The following is a 16634-nucleotide window of genomic DNA, read 5'->3' as shown; positions in this document are numbered from 1 at the left end:
TGCTTACAGCCTGTGCTCAAATGTGAGCGTGCAGCTGCTGCTGGTGGCATCTGCTGAGGGGCTCCTTTTATGAGTGCTTTGTCAGATGCTGTCTCAAATTTTGTCATAAATCTTCCCAGCCCAAAATGGCTGCAATCCCTGCTATGGCCTGGCCAAATTCTGCTGAGCCCACAAGATTGGTGTATGCAAGTTTTAATGTTAAAACGTGGTTTTGTGAGCTCCTGCTGCAATGTGGAGAGAAAAGGCAGAAATGGGGAATTTTTTTTAAATGGTTTTCTCCTTACTAGTTGTTTTCTGTAACCTTCCAGGGTCCCAAAGGAGTGAAGGGTGACCAGGGCAGCCCAGGGATCATGGGACAGAAAGGAGAGACAGGAGAAATGGGACTGTCGGGCCCACCGGTAATGTCCCTCTTTCTGTCCCTCTACAGCTGCTGCTTCTTTCTTGAATGCCTCAATTTCTGCAGAAGCTCAGTGAAGGGCCAGGTCTGCTGAGCTTACTTAGGAGCTGGAGAATGTGGGAGCACTGAATTTCTTTGCTCTAATGATGATGCTAACAGCTTTTTCAGAATGTGATCTAAGCTGATAGTAAGGAGGAGAAAATCTTGTCTCACCTGGTGGCAAACCATGAGCTTTGCTTGAGCCAAGGCTGGAATTTAGGGGAAATAAATGTACTTTTCTCTCTTGTTTTTGCTTTCCTGGAAGATGCCACCACATCAGTGTTGTGTTTTTAACTTTTAGGGAGCAGAGGGGCCAAAAGGAGACAAAGGAGAAAAAGGAGACACTGGCTCACCGTGTTTGCAGAATAATCATGTAAGATGCTGACCATGTAAAGTTTGTTCCATGATGTGAGGTCAGGCAAAATGAGGGTGTGCAGGCTGGAGCCACTGGTTCTGTATCCACCAGTGTAGCAGAGGGGAGCAAAACACAAATGTTTTCCATAGTAACTTTCAGATGCATTTAAATGGGGTTTATTTCTTAAGGAAGTTTTGCAGCCCCAGCACCACAAAGTTACTTTAGATTTTGCATTGATAGTTGTTTTACATTTTGTTCTGCCCCTTGCATTTTATAAGATTGCTTCATCATTTTTTCCTTACTCATGCCTTCTGCTTAAAAAACAAATAGTTTTGATAGCTTTTTATTAATGTTATTAATATCAGAACTCCAATTTTGTTCTAGATTTTTTCTGGTTGTTTTTTTTTTGTTGTTGGTGGTGGTTTGGGGTTTTTTTGGTGGTGGTTTTGTTGGGGTTTTTTGTTGTTGGTGGTGGTTTTTTATTATTAACCAAGAAGCCTAGATTTCTCTGATCCATACAGAAAATGGCATCATTTTCCATTACCTCCATTTTGTGACGAATCCCCTGGGTAACATGGGTCATGCCTCAGCTTGATTCACGTGCTTATTAGGATTAACTTCTTTATAAATCCTACAAGCAATTCCTTGTTTAGCAGATATTTTGATTAAAGCCATTAAATCAGAGGGCATTAAGTCACGATTCTGTGCCACGTGAGGTTTCCATTCCCAAACTTTCTTCTCTCTGTGCCCAGCCCCACTAATTTGCCATTTAATTCCCTTCTGCAGATCATACCTGAGCCTGGACCCCCAGGATTACCTGGCCCTATGGTAGGACTCTGGAAAGCAGCTCATGCAACTGAGCATTGCTGCAGATTTAATATTGCATGTGATCAGTTAAGAATGAGGGTGGTTTCCTCTGTTTAATCATTTTGGGCTGCTGTGAACCTGGGGAAAAAAAATCAGGGAAGAGCTACCTTGGTCTGTGCATTCCTTGGAGAGGGAAGCACCCGATTTGGGAGAATGTTTGTCAGTTTTTGTGGCACATTTTGCAAACACCCAAGTTGCTGCTTGGGATGGGGAAAAGATAAAACCTCGTGAGATGGAAAACCTGTTTTCCCATGGGATGGTGTCTGCATTCCCACAAATTTGCCCAAGTAGGAAGTTTTCAGCCATCATTTGCAGTGGGAGAGGGAACAGGCAGAGCTGAACACACCAAGCATTTTCAGTGCAGGTATCTCAGGTGTTTGGAATGTGCTTCAAAACCAGGTGGCTTTCATAACCTGGGAAGTGTCCCCAGGCTCAAGGGTCCTGGTGGGTGGCAGGGTGCTGCCTTCTGGAGCTTTTGCTGTGCTTGCTTCAGGAAAGCTCTTGCAGCCCTCGCTCCCCAGAGCTCCTGTTGCAAAACTTTATTGGTGCACAAAGTGTTCCCTTTCAGTTCCTCTTCCCCCACTTTGGCATCAGAGAACCAAATAAACTGCCACCTGTCCCAGAAAGTAGTATTTGGCCATTGTCAGCCCATAATTTGAGCAAGAAATGGTTTGGGAAGAAAACTTTGGGGTTTGCTTTTTAAAGTCTGGTTTTCAAATGTGCCACTGTCTTTCCCACAGGGTCCTCCAGGAATCCAGGGGCCTAAAGTAAGTCAATAAATTAAATGTCACCCACTGTTTTCAGGCTGCCAGTGCATTATTTGCAGGCTCACAAAGGCCTGTCAGCTCTGGGGACAGATTTTTTTTTTTGTCACTGTGACAACACATCACTTGGTTGTGCTGTTCAGCAGTTGGTGTTCTGGAAAACAGACCCTTTTTCCTGCCAAACAATCTTAAATCCTCCTCCAGCATGGAGTCCTCAGGGTGAGTGGCACATTCAAGTCAGGGTTTCCAAACCTGCAGGCTTAAAGCTTTTTTTGCAACTATTTCTCGTGGTCAAGTGTGGGTTTAAGCATCCCAGAGACATGGGAAGAGCTGAGGTGCCAGGTCTTCTTGGTTGATGCCTCTTCATTTCTGCAGGGTTTGGACGGTGCAAAGGGAGAAAAAGGTGACAGTGGTGAGAAGGGGGACCAGGGTGACACGGGACCTGCTGTGAGTTGAGCTCCTCTTATCTCCTTTCCGGCCATCCACAGAAATGTGCCTTACACCAACTGTGGCTATGCCTTGTTTCTTTTTCCTTTAAGGGTCTCCCGGGTGCTCCAGGGCTCATTGGTTTACCCGGTACCAAAGGAGAGAAGGTAATTATCAGGGTGGGAAAGGAGTGGTGATGTTGTGGTGTAATCCTACAATAGAGGCTGATAAAATCCCCACCATATTGGGTCCCACCAGACCTGCAGAGCTGGGATTACCAGCACTATCTCACTGCGTGGGGAGAAGCTCCCTTCAGGGGTTGGGAGGGGGGGAGTTTGTCCTGTCACTTACTCCAGGATTTCAGCAAAAATGTTTGTCTGCAATACCAAACTCTGTATGTCTTAACTTTTATTTTTCCAACTGCAGGGAAAGCCTGGGGAGCCAGGATTGGATGTGAGTATGGAAAAGCATTATTTGATATGTGGAAACGTGAAGAATATGTACATAAAGACCATCAAATTGCCTGAGATGGTCAGAAAAATATTTCACTAACAGTAGTAGACTACTGACCCTTAGACACTGTGGCTGTAGAAAAAAAGCTTAATTCAGGCCAGTTGCCAGACTGCTTCCCCTGCACAGTGGTAACTGCTCAGCTAAAGGTGCTGTGGGGGTTTCCCTTTCCAACTGTAAATATTTGTATTGGATTCAGGGAAACAAAAATGTTACTGGGGTAGGTAAAGCACCAGCTTTCCCAAGAAATTGCTGAGGTACCAAGTCAACAGGAAGAAAAGGTCATTTTCCTCGCTGTGGGAGGATGGGTTGATCACTGGAGGTTGCTTATTTTGAACCCAGATGCCGGGATATTCACATGCTGAACTAACAAACCTTTTTTTTTTCCACCTAAAAAATGTTGTGATAGGGTTTCCCAGGTCTCAGAGGAGAGAAAGGAGAGAGGAGTGAAAGAGGCGAGAAGGTGAGTGGGTTATGGCTGTGGAAGTGCTCGTGGTGGCAGGACTGGCCTCTCTTTCAGAGAGGAGCAAAACTTGCTCTGGGGGCTGGTTCCTTCTCCAGCCTGGCAGCATTTTCCAGGTCACTGCTGGAAGGGCTTGTCCGTGGCACAGGTATTTGCATGGCCCCAGTGCAGTTAGTTCCTTCCCTCTTGGAGGTGTTTTCTGCACGCCTCTACCCCCTGGCACAACCATCCTGGGGAAATGGAGCAGCCTGGCTGCCTCCAGGTTGTGAAGAATCTTGAGTTCTGGTTTATAGACCTTGAAATGGATCCAAGTCAAGGTTTTGTTACAGGGATCCTTAATTCTTTTTTAAGTGACCAGATGGAAGCAGGAGTGGCTGGGAGCTGCTGCTGCTCCCACTGAAATGTCAGATACCAACCTGGTTTCCAGCAGAAACCAGTGAGTCTGTCATTGTTACAATTATCTATTCAAGTATCTTCCCCCAGATTTAATGGAAGATTTTCAGTGGTTTAATTACTCAGTTGTGGTTACACCAGTGCAACTCCCTTCTTTGGGTGAGGTGTGGGACTCTACAAGTGCTGTGCGAGTTACAGCCAAGGTGTTTCCTCTCTTATTCCTGATATTTCTCCTGTTGTGGCAACAGGGTGAGCGAGGAATACCAGGGAGAAAAGGAGCCAAAGGGCAGAAGGGGGAACCAGGCCCTCCTGGACTGGATCAGCCTTGTCCCGTGGTACGTTTTTTATCTCCCTCATTCTAATCACACGTTGGTGGGACTGAAAGGGAACATGGCTCTGCAGAGAGGGGAAGGGAGGGAGGATTGGTAGTTCTTTATTTTGCAGTAAATCAGAGCAGATGGTTATTGTTTTCTCACTTTTCTTAATGGTTTGTTTTATCTGCACTGCTTGGAAGTTTGCTGCTTGCTGTAAGGGCTCCTCTCTGGCCAGATGGGAGCAAGCCACAGCAGTAAAAATAAAGGATCTTTGTGTGGAGACCTTCTTATTGTAGTCAGGAACAATGGGCTTCAGTAAGGCAGTTTGAAAACCAGGTCAGCTCCATCCCTTAATATCCACAAAGCAAGTGAGGGGTGATCTTTGCTCTAGCTCTCCCCTGTAGGGAAGCAGGTCAGAGGCAACAGAACTTTAGCACTGCTGAAGTCAAGTGATGGATGAGCTGGGAATTCCCCAGGCTGCCAAGAAGTGCCTCTGGGAAGAGACCTCCAGGTGTTTCTCCACCTGAGATCACAGCTCAGATCTGTCCCTTCTCAGACACATCCAAGGCCACTGCCATGTAGCTGGGTTTCAGGAAACCTCTTTGGTATTTGAATCTGAGCAAGGTGGATCTCCCAAGTCCACTTCCAGAACCTCTCATTCCTCAGATAGGGCCCAGAAGAAAGAAAAATCTATACTGGTTTATAAGAGGTTATCTGGCCTGGTAAAACATACCATCTTTTCATTACAATATTTTGTATAATATCTAAAAGTGGAAAGCTCCTTTCTTCCCTCAAATGTTTTGAGGTTGCAGAATGAGTGTTTTTTATCAACTATTGAATTATATTACTAAAATGTAGCTGTTAAGCCCTAGTTCAGCTACACATAACTAAGAGTGTAGTGCCAGGTATCTGCACCAAAAAACCTGTTTCCTTTCTAAATGTGTGACTTCTCAACTTGCCAGTACACCTATGGCCACCAGAACTGTCACAGAGCTCTGCTGTACGAGCAAAAAGCTCCTTCAGTCAACATGCTTCATTTTGCTTGGAAATTGAATGTGAAAGTCAATTACTTGGTTTCTGATGGATTATTTTCCCTCCCTCAACATGCCAGATGATTTAACCCTCATCTTTTTCACTGCACTGTTACAAATGTGAAGCTCTGGTTTGTGTACAGATCTTTCCCAGATGACAGGCCGTACAAGTCTGTGAATTCCCTGCCATAAAACAACTCTGCTGACTTGCTGTGTCATCAGAAAGAGAGTTGTAAAGTTCTGGACCCATCCTCCTCCTCCTCTGCTGAAACTCAGGTGTCTGGCTGAGTAACACCTGTGTCCTTTATCATTCTCAACAAGCAGTTATTTTTCCAAACAGGGAGATGGTAGCATTGCAGGCAGCAAAGGGGACCCAGGTTTACCGGGCCTGGATGGGGTGATCCTGCCCTGCTCTTTGGTACCGTATCTGCTCTTGCTTTCTTGCATGGTTTGTGTGTGTTTCTGCTGTGGCAAAGCCCTGTCCTGAGGAGCTGAATCTGTAAGGAGAAAAAGGACACAAAGCAGTAAAGCTGGGGCAAGTCGTTTGGCTTTGGCACTGAGAGGGATGCTGGGGTTCTGTGCCCTCCTCCTCGCAGTTACAGTGACTTTAGGAAAGGTGTGACAGCAGTGGGAGATCCTGCAGGAGGTGCCTGGCCCTTTATGGGAAGAGATGCTAAAAATTAGTTTGGGTTTCTCTCAGCACCTATGGTGGTTTTTGGTTCCCCTCCTGCCTGTGCTGCTGCAGCCCTGTGAGTCTGGGTTTTGAGAAGCTTTTCCCAGATGAGCAGCCAGTTCTGGGGAGTGGTGGCTGGAGGGGATCACCAGCACCCTGAGGATTGAAAAGGCACTTGCAGAGCTCAGGTTCAAGTCCAGGGGTAGTGCAGGAAGGTTTGTGCTCAGCTCCCCAGCATGGCACTGCACGACTGACTAAAAAGAGGTTATTGTTTTATTTTCATATTCTTAACCATAGAAAATGCTGCATGTTAGATGATTTGCAGTTGTCTTCAGAGAAACAAAAGGGCAGTAAGCTGTCTCTCTTTCAAGAAGTTAAATTACTTTCATATGTGTTAAAGAAACCAATTACTAGCAGCAGGCCCCCTTCAGCTCCGTAATTGTTCCCCAGAGATGTTGTATTTACCAACCATTTCTCATCTTAACTATATAAAAAATGCAAGACCTATCTATTGAAGGCACTGTTAACTGCAGTAGGTGAATTCCCCAGTGGCCAGTATTTCTACTACACGACTAGTTAGTAAAGCACTTGCACATCTTCCTGCTTAGGAAGGGTGTTGGCTGAGAGTGTTGTCTTTGTTCTGCACCCAAAGATGCAGTGCAGGCTTCCTGGGAACTTACTTGGCAATGGCTTTCAGCCTAGGATCATGACTATGAGCCTTACACACAGGTTGTAAAGCTCATTTTAAGTTGACAAGCCATTTTGGTCTCACTTGAGTGAAACGTGGTAGAAAAGCATGGAGTTTTAAGATGGCTAAAATAAGCATTTTGAATGCATGAGAAGAAAAAAGGCCCAGGGCAGAAACCAACCCTGTGACTGTCAGTGCTAGGATGTGCTTTAACAGCAGATAGGTCAAGCAATGGCTCTGTGCCTCGTTCCCTCCACCCTTCATCCCCAGACACCTCAGGCAAATGCACAGGTTAAACATTTTTTATAAATAGTTATGGACCAAAATACTGACTGATGTCAGCAGAAAAATGTTTCTGTTTTCTAACTAATGTTGTAGGAGAGCAGGTGAAAACAACTTGACCTGTTACACTGTGAGTAGCTGGAGAGGGTCACCTTACGTCACTGTATCTGTTTTATTGGGCATAGGCTATTTTACATATAAAATCAATACAGAATACAAAAAATGTGATGACTGACATTTACAGTAAAAAAAATGTAAAAATGCATTTTGACCTGTATCTGCATGAGCTGCACACACCCCCTCCTGGCTTCCCACCCCTGCGTGATGTGGAGGTGGCTCTGGGGGGAAGGGTCGGCGCCTGTGCGCTCTCTGTAGCTCTACATGCAGAAAAATTCATGCAACCAGAGATCCCAGAGCCTTAAAAAAAAATCCAGCACCAGAAAAGGCAGCTGAAGTCAGCTATTTCTTCTACAGTATCTTGAAAGGGTTGGTCATACATAGTCCATTCCTCTTCTAAAGGGACTCCTTCCTTCTCAGGGTTTTCCTCCTGGTAAGTAAGCTCTTCTGGCTTTCTGGTTTCTGAATGTTTCTTTATCTCCATGAGAGAAAGACAAATGTTTTCACACTCCCTTTGCACAGTCCACAGCTCTTCCTATTTCAATCAGTTCAGCAACAAGATTCTTAAAAGAAACTAAGTACTGCAGGATCGAATTTAATACAATCAGGATATCACCCGGAAAAAAAAAAAAAACACATCACTGCCACCAAATGAAAAGCACATATTAACGAAAAATACATTTCCACATCATGCTTTCTGTATATATATATCTGATTGTAAACATGACTACCTTAGAAAGCAGATTATAAAGTTAACTAACTGTGGTTCAAATTTCTAGATTTGTTCAATTTTCTGTTGAAAGGAAAAAGAATTTTTTTTTTTAAAACGTGGAGAGTACTCGATTTTGTTGTTAAGCACACAGATTACGTTGCCTGCGTGTTTGTTTTTGTGCATATACAGCAAATGGGGTTTGCATGGTAATTAACAGTGCTGTTAAACCTTTCAGCCTTGCAAGGGCTGAGCTTCAGGTTTTTGGGTCAGGCTTTTAAGTCACTGTCAACAGAAATTGAATCTCTGAATTCAATTTTGCAGGGCCCAGACGGACTGCCAGTAGCAGGATGTTGGCATAAGGTACAGTAATAATAATAATTGTGTAAACTTGAGCAGGTCCTGAGTAGTTTTGCTGGCTGCCTGGTGATTGTTTGCATTGCTGCACTTCCTTTAAGCAACAGGTTATGTGCCTGGCAGGCATCTGGGAGAGCAGGATTCCATCTAGCTTTGTGTCTTGTTCCCCACAGCTGTAAACTGGGGCTGGGAACATCACTCCAAAAACTTATTAAGCATGAAAAATCATTCTCCTTAACACTGGTGGGTAGCAATGCCTTTTTTTTTTTTTTCAGGCTTGCTCGTTTTGCCTTTTTTTAATGGCCCAGGCAGTTAAGGAATCATTTGTGCAAAGACTGCATCACTCTGCAAAATGTGCTTGTGTGACCTACTCAGCCCCACTGCTGAGACTTCTACAGTGGGCAACTTCTTTACAAAACATGGGATTTCCAAAGAGTTTTCTGCCATTGACATTATAATTGACAACCCCCACAATACTTCAGGACTCAAATCAGTCCATCTGGCTGCAGGTGGTCAACAGCCAGGGGTTGTAAGTGCTAAAGGCAGCCCAGGAGAATGAGGGGGACAGGTATCCCCCCTGTAAGATGAGGACTTGATCATGATTGTGGGAGGATGCTGTAACCTCATTCTCCCAACAAAAATATGACACTGAAGCTGAGAGGAATTACTGACCCAGTTCCAAACATGTGGTATGTGGACACAGTTTGAGTTAATAGCAAGCATGTTACTAACTGGTTGCAAATCCTTGTTAGGCTGTAAGCATGCCCTTAGCATATAAAAGTTTTTAATTCTGTGGTAAGTTGTTTGGATGTACTGTTAATACTAAAAGAAATCTGAATGCCAGTTCTTAAAATATTAACAAGATTAGTAAAGGTAATGAATGGAACACTTCTAATTAAAACGTATGTCTGTGTGTTCTCTTTCAGTGATCTCTGAGCATGAAGCACAATATGTAAATAATGTGATATATTTTGATCTTTTTAATTTTTGTATAAAAAAAGGAGAAAAAAAAAAACTTTCGACAGTAATATATTGACCTTTTTTTATACTGGATTCTGTCATTTATGGACTTGGCAAATAGTGTAAAGCTCCCAAACCCCTAAGATGCTCATGGTAACATCAGGATTTGATGAAGGTACCAATGCCAGTGCCTGGGGATAAGCAGTGTTCACTGCTGGTGTTGCTGTGTGAACTAACAGTACTGAGACCAGCGGGTTGCCTTGTGTGCCTTACTGCATGAAGGGGGGAGAAATCCCCCTCCCTCCTCCTTTGGCTCTCAACTCTGTATTTGCATTGCACACTAAAAGGGTGAAAACACCTGGCTGAAAACAAAGAAGAAAAAAAGGATGCAGCCCTAGGAATCAAAGAAGCTGCTGTATATCCCAGCTGGTCAAACATGAGAAGGACTTGCAACCTGAAGAGGAAACAAAGCCAAGCTCCCCTCACTGCTACCTGCTGTTACTGGAAATAGCAATTCTTTGCCTGAACTGAACAACCTTGACTACCTGTGGATATTTCTGCTACTATCAAGAAAAGCTTTTTGCCCTCAAGAGGAAAACACCTCTGGGTCCTGTTCTGGGGTGTGTGGCTGAAGCTGTGCAAGCGCTTTATTACTGTGGAACCCAAGGTCCCTAAGAAAGCTCCACTGCAGAATTTCAAAACACAAAAAATGAGTCAATACTTTGAGTGTGGAGAATTGCAGGACAGGGACAGCTCTGCTGAAGTTTGCTCTTAAACAATAGAGAACATAATGTTGCAGTTGGGATTCCCAAAACTTGGGAGTTTGGAGTATTTAATTGTCTTGGTTTGGAGGGCTCATTTGTGTTTGATTTGTCTTGGTTTACGTGGTTTTAATTGTAAACTCTAACTCTGCACACTCCCCTTGTCCTCCTCTCCCCTTTTTGGGTCTCTTTCAAATCATCTCAGGCACATCCCATGCAGAGCAAGGTAATGAATAAAAGGAGGATTAAGATTTGGATGTCTGCGTATGGCATTAAGTGAGATAAGTTAATAATTTGCAAACTATTCCACTGTCCACATTTTAAAAGATGTTGAAAAAAAATATGGGCACTAAAAAGCCATAAAAATTATTTCAGGGAGGAATAAAATGGCTAACAGCTGAGGCTGTTCAGCTTACAATGAAAATCAAGAGGCAATCAGATTCCTTTAAAGGGAGGAGACACTTTATATTAACAGATTCTTATAATGAACAGAAAAAAATGTACAAATATCCATCCAACGGGTAGAAACCAAAGCTACACAAAATCAAATAAAGTAAGCGATGGATTTGGTGAGACTACTTAATCCTAACCAGACCAGTGATGTAATACCCACCACTTTAATGCCTTTTTGATTTAACAGATAATTTCTGGAGGAAATACTTAGGAAATACTTTAGCCCAACACAAGTTGCTAGGCTCTATGTAGGACTCTTAGGTGAAATTAAGAGCCTGACCACAACATCAAACCAGATGACACGAGGGCTCTTTGTGTCCTTGATCTTAGAGAATAGAAAAGGAAGTAATTTTTGGTGCATTGACTAGATCTGAACTTTGTTAGATCCTTGTTCCACTGCATCTCTTACAGCAGCTACTGCCAGAGAGGACTTGAGAGAGGGATGTGACCATCCAGGGGTGATCTGCCCTGCCCAAGCTGACCTAGTGCTAAGGTAGTTCTTGCTCTTATGCTCTGAAGAACACTGGGAACGTGCTCAGTGCTCCATGCAGGTAGGGTGATGTTTGATAACTGTGAGTTCTTATCTGTGATTGGGTCCTAGGTGTCCTTGAGCTTATCCTTTTAGTCCTGGAGCATTTGTTACCTGCTGGTAAGTGCTGAAATGGCCATTTAGCTTGGTAGATGTGGACACAAAAGACTTATGGCTGTAGGCAGTGAACTTTTGTTACCTGTCTTTAACTGCTTAGGGTCTACACCTAAACATTGCTTGCTTTGTGGCTGTACTTTGCATCTTTACCAGTTACTGACCATCTTCTTGGTCACCATATAGGTTAAATCCATGTAAATTCATTATCAACTAACAAATCAAGAAACAAGAATTATGTAACTCAAAACAGCAATGAAAATGAATTTTATTTACTTCCATTTCATGTTGTTAGCTATCACTTTTGGTGCAGAGGTTTTTAAAGGCATAAGGAGCAGCTTAACCAAGCTCCCACTGGCTTTTAGTGCTTTTGAAAACCCCTTTACTGTCTCAAATTAAAGCTAAAAATCATCTTCTATGGAAGGTTGAAGGCAAATCTCTCATTGATGTCACTGGGAAGATGATCTGTAATTGTTCCCTTAATGTACAGTTGCTCTTCCCATCTCCCAAGTCATGTCCAAACTAAAAGCAATCACTACTCCAAACCACACTGTGGGCTTCTACGCTTAAATTCCTGCACGTGTCCTGTTCATGGAACCTCTTATCAATATCAATGAGAGTTCAGTCCCCAGAATGACTGCAGAAAGCACAAGAATCTGGAAGTGTCCACAAACAATCTACAATGCAGATAGAAAAGTCTTGTTTTACATACGCTGGCAAAAACTAAACAGCTTTCTATCTAGCTCCTACTTGAAGAAGTTTGATATCACTGAAGCTACAAGACAAGCTAACCTCCAAAGCTTATGAAATTATATTAAAATTTATATTTTCTCTGAGGAAATACCCCGAAGTCCTATTATCTTCAGGTAAACAAGTCAGTATTCCGTCTTCAACTTGTGGAATATCCAGTGCTTGTAGGCATCAACTGTGACCACTGCCAGGCCTGCAAAACATTGATACAGAATACCAGAACAGTGCTTTACCTCCTGCTCTCCTCGCCCTGCAGGGCAGACGTCCCCCTCCCAACACAGAACTGCTGCTGCCACAGAACCCAAGACATTTGTTTGCAATGGAGGAAGAGAGCTCATCTGGAATTGACTGAACCTCTCAGGGTTCTTCCCTGTCCCCGAGACACAGCCTGACCACTCACAGCACTTCCATGCCAGCCAAGGAAGGCTGGAATTATCCTTCTTGCACAGGACTGTGGCTGGCACACCCACACCCATCAGCACTCCCTGTCAAATCCTTCAGTGATCATCTTTCAAAATTCCCAGGCAATTGCCCTCTCTGCATTGGTTTGTTCTGCACCCCAATCACGGTAAATCCAGCAGATACAAATCAGCAGCCTCTGTGCTGTGCCTTCTCTGGACTTCTGCCATCAGAAAAACTGGCAGGTCCACACCATGTGCATGCAGCTCCTTTGGTGCTTCAACTACAAGGAACCAACCAGTAGGTCTTCAAGGACCTGCTAGTGCTACGTCTGTTCTGCCAACCCCTTCCATCCCCAAAGCTGTTGAGACCTGTGGAAAGCAGGGTTCCTGGGCACAAAGCATGGTGCAGATCCTCAGGCAGAGGAGCTGCTGTTGGGATCTGCATTTGACATCCTTCCTGGCCCTCAACCAAGAGCAGTGTGTTTGGCCTTTGTGTTCTGAGCTCAGTGTTCCTTCTAGATCATACCCTGAAGATGGACAGACTGTGTTAGGAGAATTGTTGATTTTTATGGGTTTTTTTTAATTGATTGCATGGATTCTAAGAGGAAATCTGTTTAGGTTTCCATGTGCTTTCCACACACACATATATTTAGAAAGGTAGGTTGTTAAATGCTAAATTGTTTCAGAGCAGTTGTGATGCTATTGGGAAGAGTTCAAGAAAGATGTGCTTTGCTCAGCAAATCCATGCCAGATCCAGTTGATTGTTTTCTTCTTCCGTATGAAAATGTTTATGTGTGGGTCTTTTTGAATACTTTGAATTTGCAAATAGCTCACCAAGATACTTTTAGGTAGTAGTGGCAGTCTCTCTCAAAGCTCAGTACTTATCTGAGCCTCTCACAAAGAGAGAGTATGTTGTTTTCCCTAGGAAACCAATCTCTTTTTTTTTCTGGTTTGAGAGAATGTAAGATTGTTTTACAGGAATTCAGAAATGCAGTGAAATGTTCTCACTAGATGTCAGCAGCAATCAAGATGATTGACTGGAGGCTGCTGATGCTTATGAAATGTAGGTCAGTCAGAGGCTGAGCAACTGATCTGTCTTGATCACTGAAGTATTCATTACGTTAGCTTTGGGGATTCATCAATAGATGTTTTGGTTAAAAGTTACAATCTTGGGGGAATCTGAAGCCCAGCCAAATTTATGTTCTATCTTGTGTTTTCTAGCTTGCTAAGTAAACTTCCTTAGTGTAATTTAACTGATTGTGAAAGCAGGATCATTTCCATTATATGTTAAGATAACCACATCTGCCTGCTGCCCAGAAGCAGAGGACAAGCAGCTTTCTTTAAGGACTGTTGTATTTAAAACTGCAGCTAACAATCATCCTTCAGTTACTACCAACATCCTTTAACATACAGTAGCCTTACCAATTTTGGAAGCAAAGGTCCCAAAATTAGTCTTAAGGGCACAAGAACTCACCAAAACACTTTTAAGTTTTCCACCCACAAAGCTCTGCAGGCAAGACATGGCAAATCCATTCCATGGCTACTTGGGTCCTGGCTCCTGGTGCTCCAGGGTGGTGATGCAGCTGACTGTGAGTGTGGGGAGTGCTCCATAAAGCTTCTGGGGTGAATGGAATTTGGGGATGGAGGAAGCATGGCCAAATAACCCTGTGTCTGTAAATCAATCCAGTTCAGTGTTGAAAGCCTGCTGGCAACTCCAGAGAGACCCTTGCCAGAGGGTGAACCTGATGATTTGGCCTGTGCTGATGGGGGCAGGTAAGATGAATTAGTTTTGCAGCTGAATTGTGGGCTGTGAATCCAAAGATTCTTTCTCTGGATTATGAAACAGGTGGCAGAGTAGACCTGGTCTGACTCCAAAATGAAAATGTTTCCAAGCCTTAATGCACTGGGATTTTAGTTTGGTTTGGTTTGGTTTTAAAATAATCAAGACATTGCCACATGCTTTGTTTTGTGCTTGTGGGGGGAGCTTTCCTGTATACACTGCTTCTAATGCTTGTTGTATATATAACAGTGATGAATTTATTTCCATGTGGACTTTTCTCCTGTGTATTTAAAAATAAGAACATTTTTTCTAGTGATAGAAGACTTTCTGATGTGTTTTCTTTTTAGAAAACCAAAAAACAGAAATATTTAGGTGAACTTTTGTTTTCTGTAATTACATAAATTCATCATTTGAAATCCTCAATCAAAGCAGCAAAACGTGTATGAGGTTTCAACAGTTTGACATCCTGTACAATGATAAAAAGTATTCCATGGACAGTGACAAGGTCATTACCCATGGCTTTAAGATTGTTACATTAACCACAAGCCAGGAAGTGTTTTTGTCATGACCAAGGCTTTCCAGAAAGCCTGTGTTCTGCTTTGGCTGCTTTTTTCTCTTGCCCCCATGTGCAAGCTCAGTGTCCCATTCCAGCCACTGTAACTGAGCACAAGTGTTGGCTCTAATAGTGCTGAACTAGATGACACCAGCAAAGATTTCAGGCTGTAGAGTTTACTATCTGGCCAGTCTAGATTAATATATGTGTTTTTATACCTAGCACATGGCTTTTGCCATCAGCTAAATATCACAGACTCAAGCTAGACTGCAAGAGCTCACCCATTTGTAATGTGTAGCTTTGTTAAAATATTAAGGTGCCAGAAATTTCCTGCTTTATTGTAATGGTAAATAATCATCTTTGGTCAATGTAACTGTACCTCATTAGCCTGTAAATTTAGTATATCTTATAAAGGAGCATAGGTTTCCTGGTCACTGAAAACTGATCTAATGCTGCCCTCTAGAGGAGACCTTTTTTTGACTAAAGAGAAACAAATTTCAAATTTTACACTTGGATGAATTTTATGCAAAATTTATGCTGTAACAGTGTCTCTTAATTGACAGCACACAGAGGAATGGGTGCACGTTTTGTCTAGCTATATGGTTAGCTGGGAAGTTATATGCTGACATGCTTAGAGCACAGCCAACCTTTCAGCTGTTTAACCAGGAAAATTATTTCAAGTGAGAGGGGTAAAGTATTTGGAGAAATTTCAAGAGGCCAAAGCCACTTTAGATTGGTAAGGCACATACTGACTGTGGCAACCTTACAGGGCATTTATGTAAGAGTATTTATTGGACACTTTTGCAGTAGTGCTTTAAAAAAACAAAAAACCCACACAAACAAACAAGAGGGGAGAAAAGAAGAGAGCTGGTCACTCTAGTCAGCCCAGTCTCACTGGACTGACCTGCCTTGTGTTCCTGGGACTGCAGTGAACCTGATTATAATGAGTAAGTTTGAAATACTTCACAGCTCCACTTGGGCTTATCTACTGAAGCAAACCAGTAAGTAAAAACCTATTTACTAAACTTTTTTCCTTGACTATAGTTTAAATTTTTAAGCTAAAAATTACTTCTAGTATTCTAGTATTTTCACATCCCCAGATGAACTGTCTTTCTACACTTGTGTACCATTAGATGGCAGCCTAAGAGGGATGTCTGACTGTTGTGTAATCTGCAGCTTAAGTGCTGAAAACCTATCACTTAGGAATCAATGGAAGAAGTACTTCATAGATTGTATGACACCATACCACTGTAGAAAGCCTGGGGGAAAACCACAGGAAAGCTGGGAAACGATGAGTTTTCCATGCATAAAAAATGGCATTATTGACACCAGAGTAGAATAAGAAATATATTAACATTTGTGGTTTTCTTATGTCTCAGGACAACAATCAGCCCGTTTGCTAAGTTCTGGTAGAAGTTGCCTCACAGGGGCACAGTTTCATGGAACAGGCAGTTCACTTGTCTGTCTGTGTGTGTGGTTTCTTATGTAACAGATATTAGTGAACAGCATTTAAAATGGAAATGTCCCAACTATCTGTGACACTATTTGCTACTCTCCTAAACACCCCATCATATGCTCAACTCTGAATAGTTCATTTTATATGAGGTTATTAAATACAGATGGATGCATATTAAGCATGCATTTTTGCTATTATATAAAAAAAAATAGGATCTGGTTTTGCAGAGCAAAAGCACCCAGGCTACCCACTGGATTTCCAAATTAAGTGAAAGGGGTGGCAAATTGCCAATGGTTAAAAGTAAGAGCTGGAGTTGTGTTTGCTGGTTAGTTTCACAGACTGAGTGCAGTTTTATAAACAATTTCATAAGGTAGCACAACTTTTTGGGTTACTATTTGGGTGTGTGTTTTCCTAGTATCTTAAAACCAAAAAATATTGAATATGATGAATGTTCAACACAACATATCATAACCAAAACTTAAAGACTTGCTC

At 42.7% G+C, this 16634-nt stretch overlaps 1 protein-coding gene across 4 annotated transcripts in view; it reads right to left on the bottom strand.

Annotated features, from left to right (window-relative positions):
* Nucleotides 1-2659: 2659 nt before the first annotated feature.
* The window catches only part of HNRNPAB (heterogeneous nuclear ribonucleoprotein A/B), a 34059-nt gene continuing 20084 nt past the window's right edge, over nucleotides 2660-16634 (bottom strand). For 2 of the 4 annotated variants that reach the window (XM_071758625.1, XM_071758628.1), the window contains one exon: nucleotides 2660-2791. The gene's annotated coding sequence lies outside the window, so the exon portion shown is untranslated. Of the gene's footprint in view, nucleotides 2792-11437; nucleotides 12146-16634 lie in introns of those variants that run through there. The other 2 variants (XM_071758622.1, XM_071758626.1) reach the window with 1 other exon arrangement.

This window comes from Heliangelus exortis, chromosome 15, assembly GCF_036169615.1.
Source record: "Heliangelus exortis chromosome 15, bHelExo1.hap1, whole genome shotgun sequence".
NCBI lineage: Eukaryota > Metazoa > Chordata > Aves > Apodiformes > Trochilidae > Heliangelus > Heliangelus exortis.
Note: the sequence above shows the minus strand (reverse complement) of the source record. Positions and strands in the feature narration are given on the sequence as shown.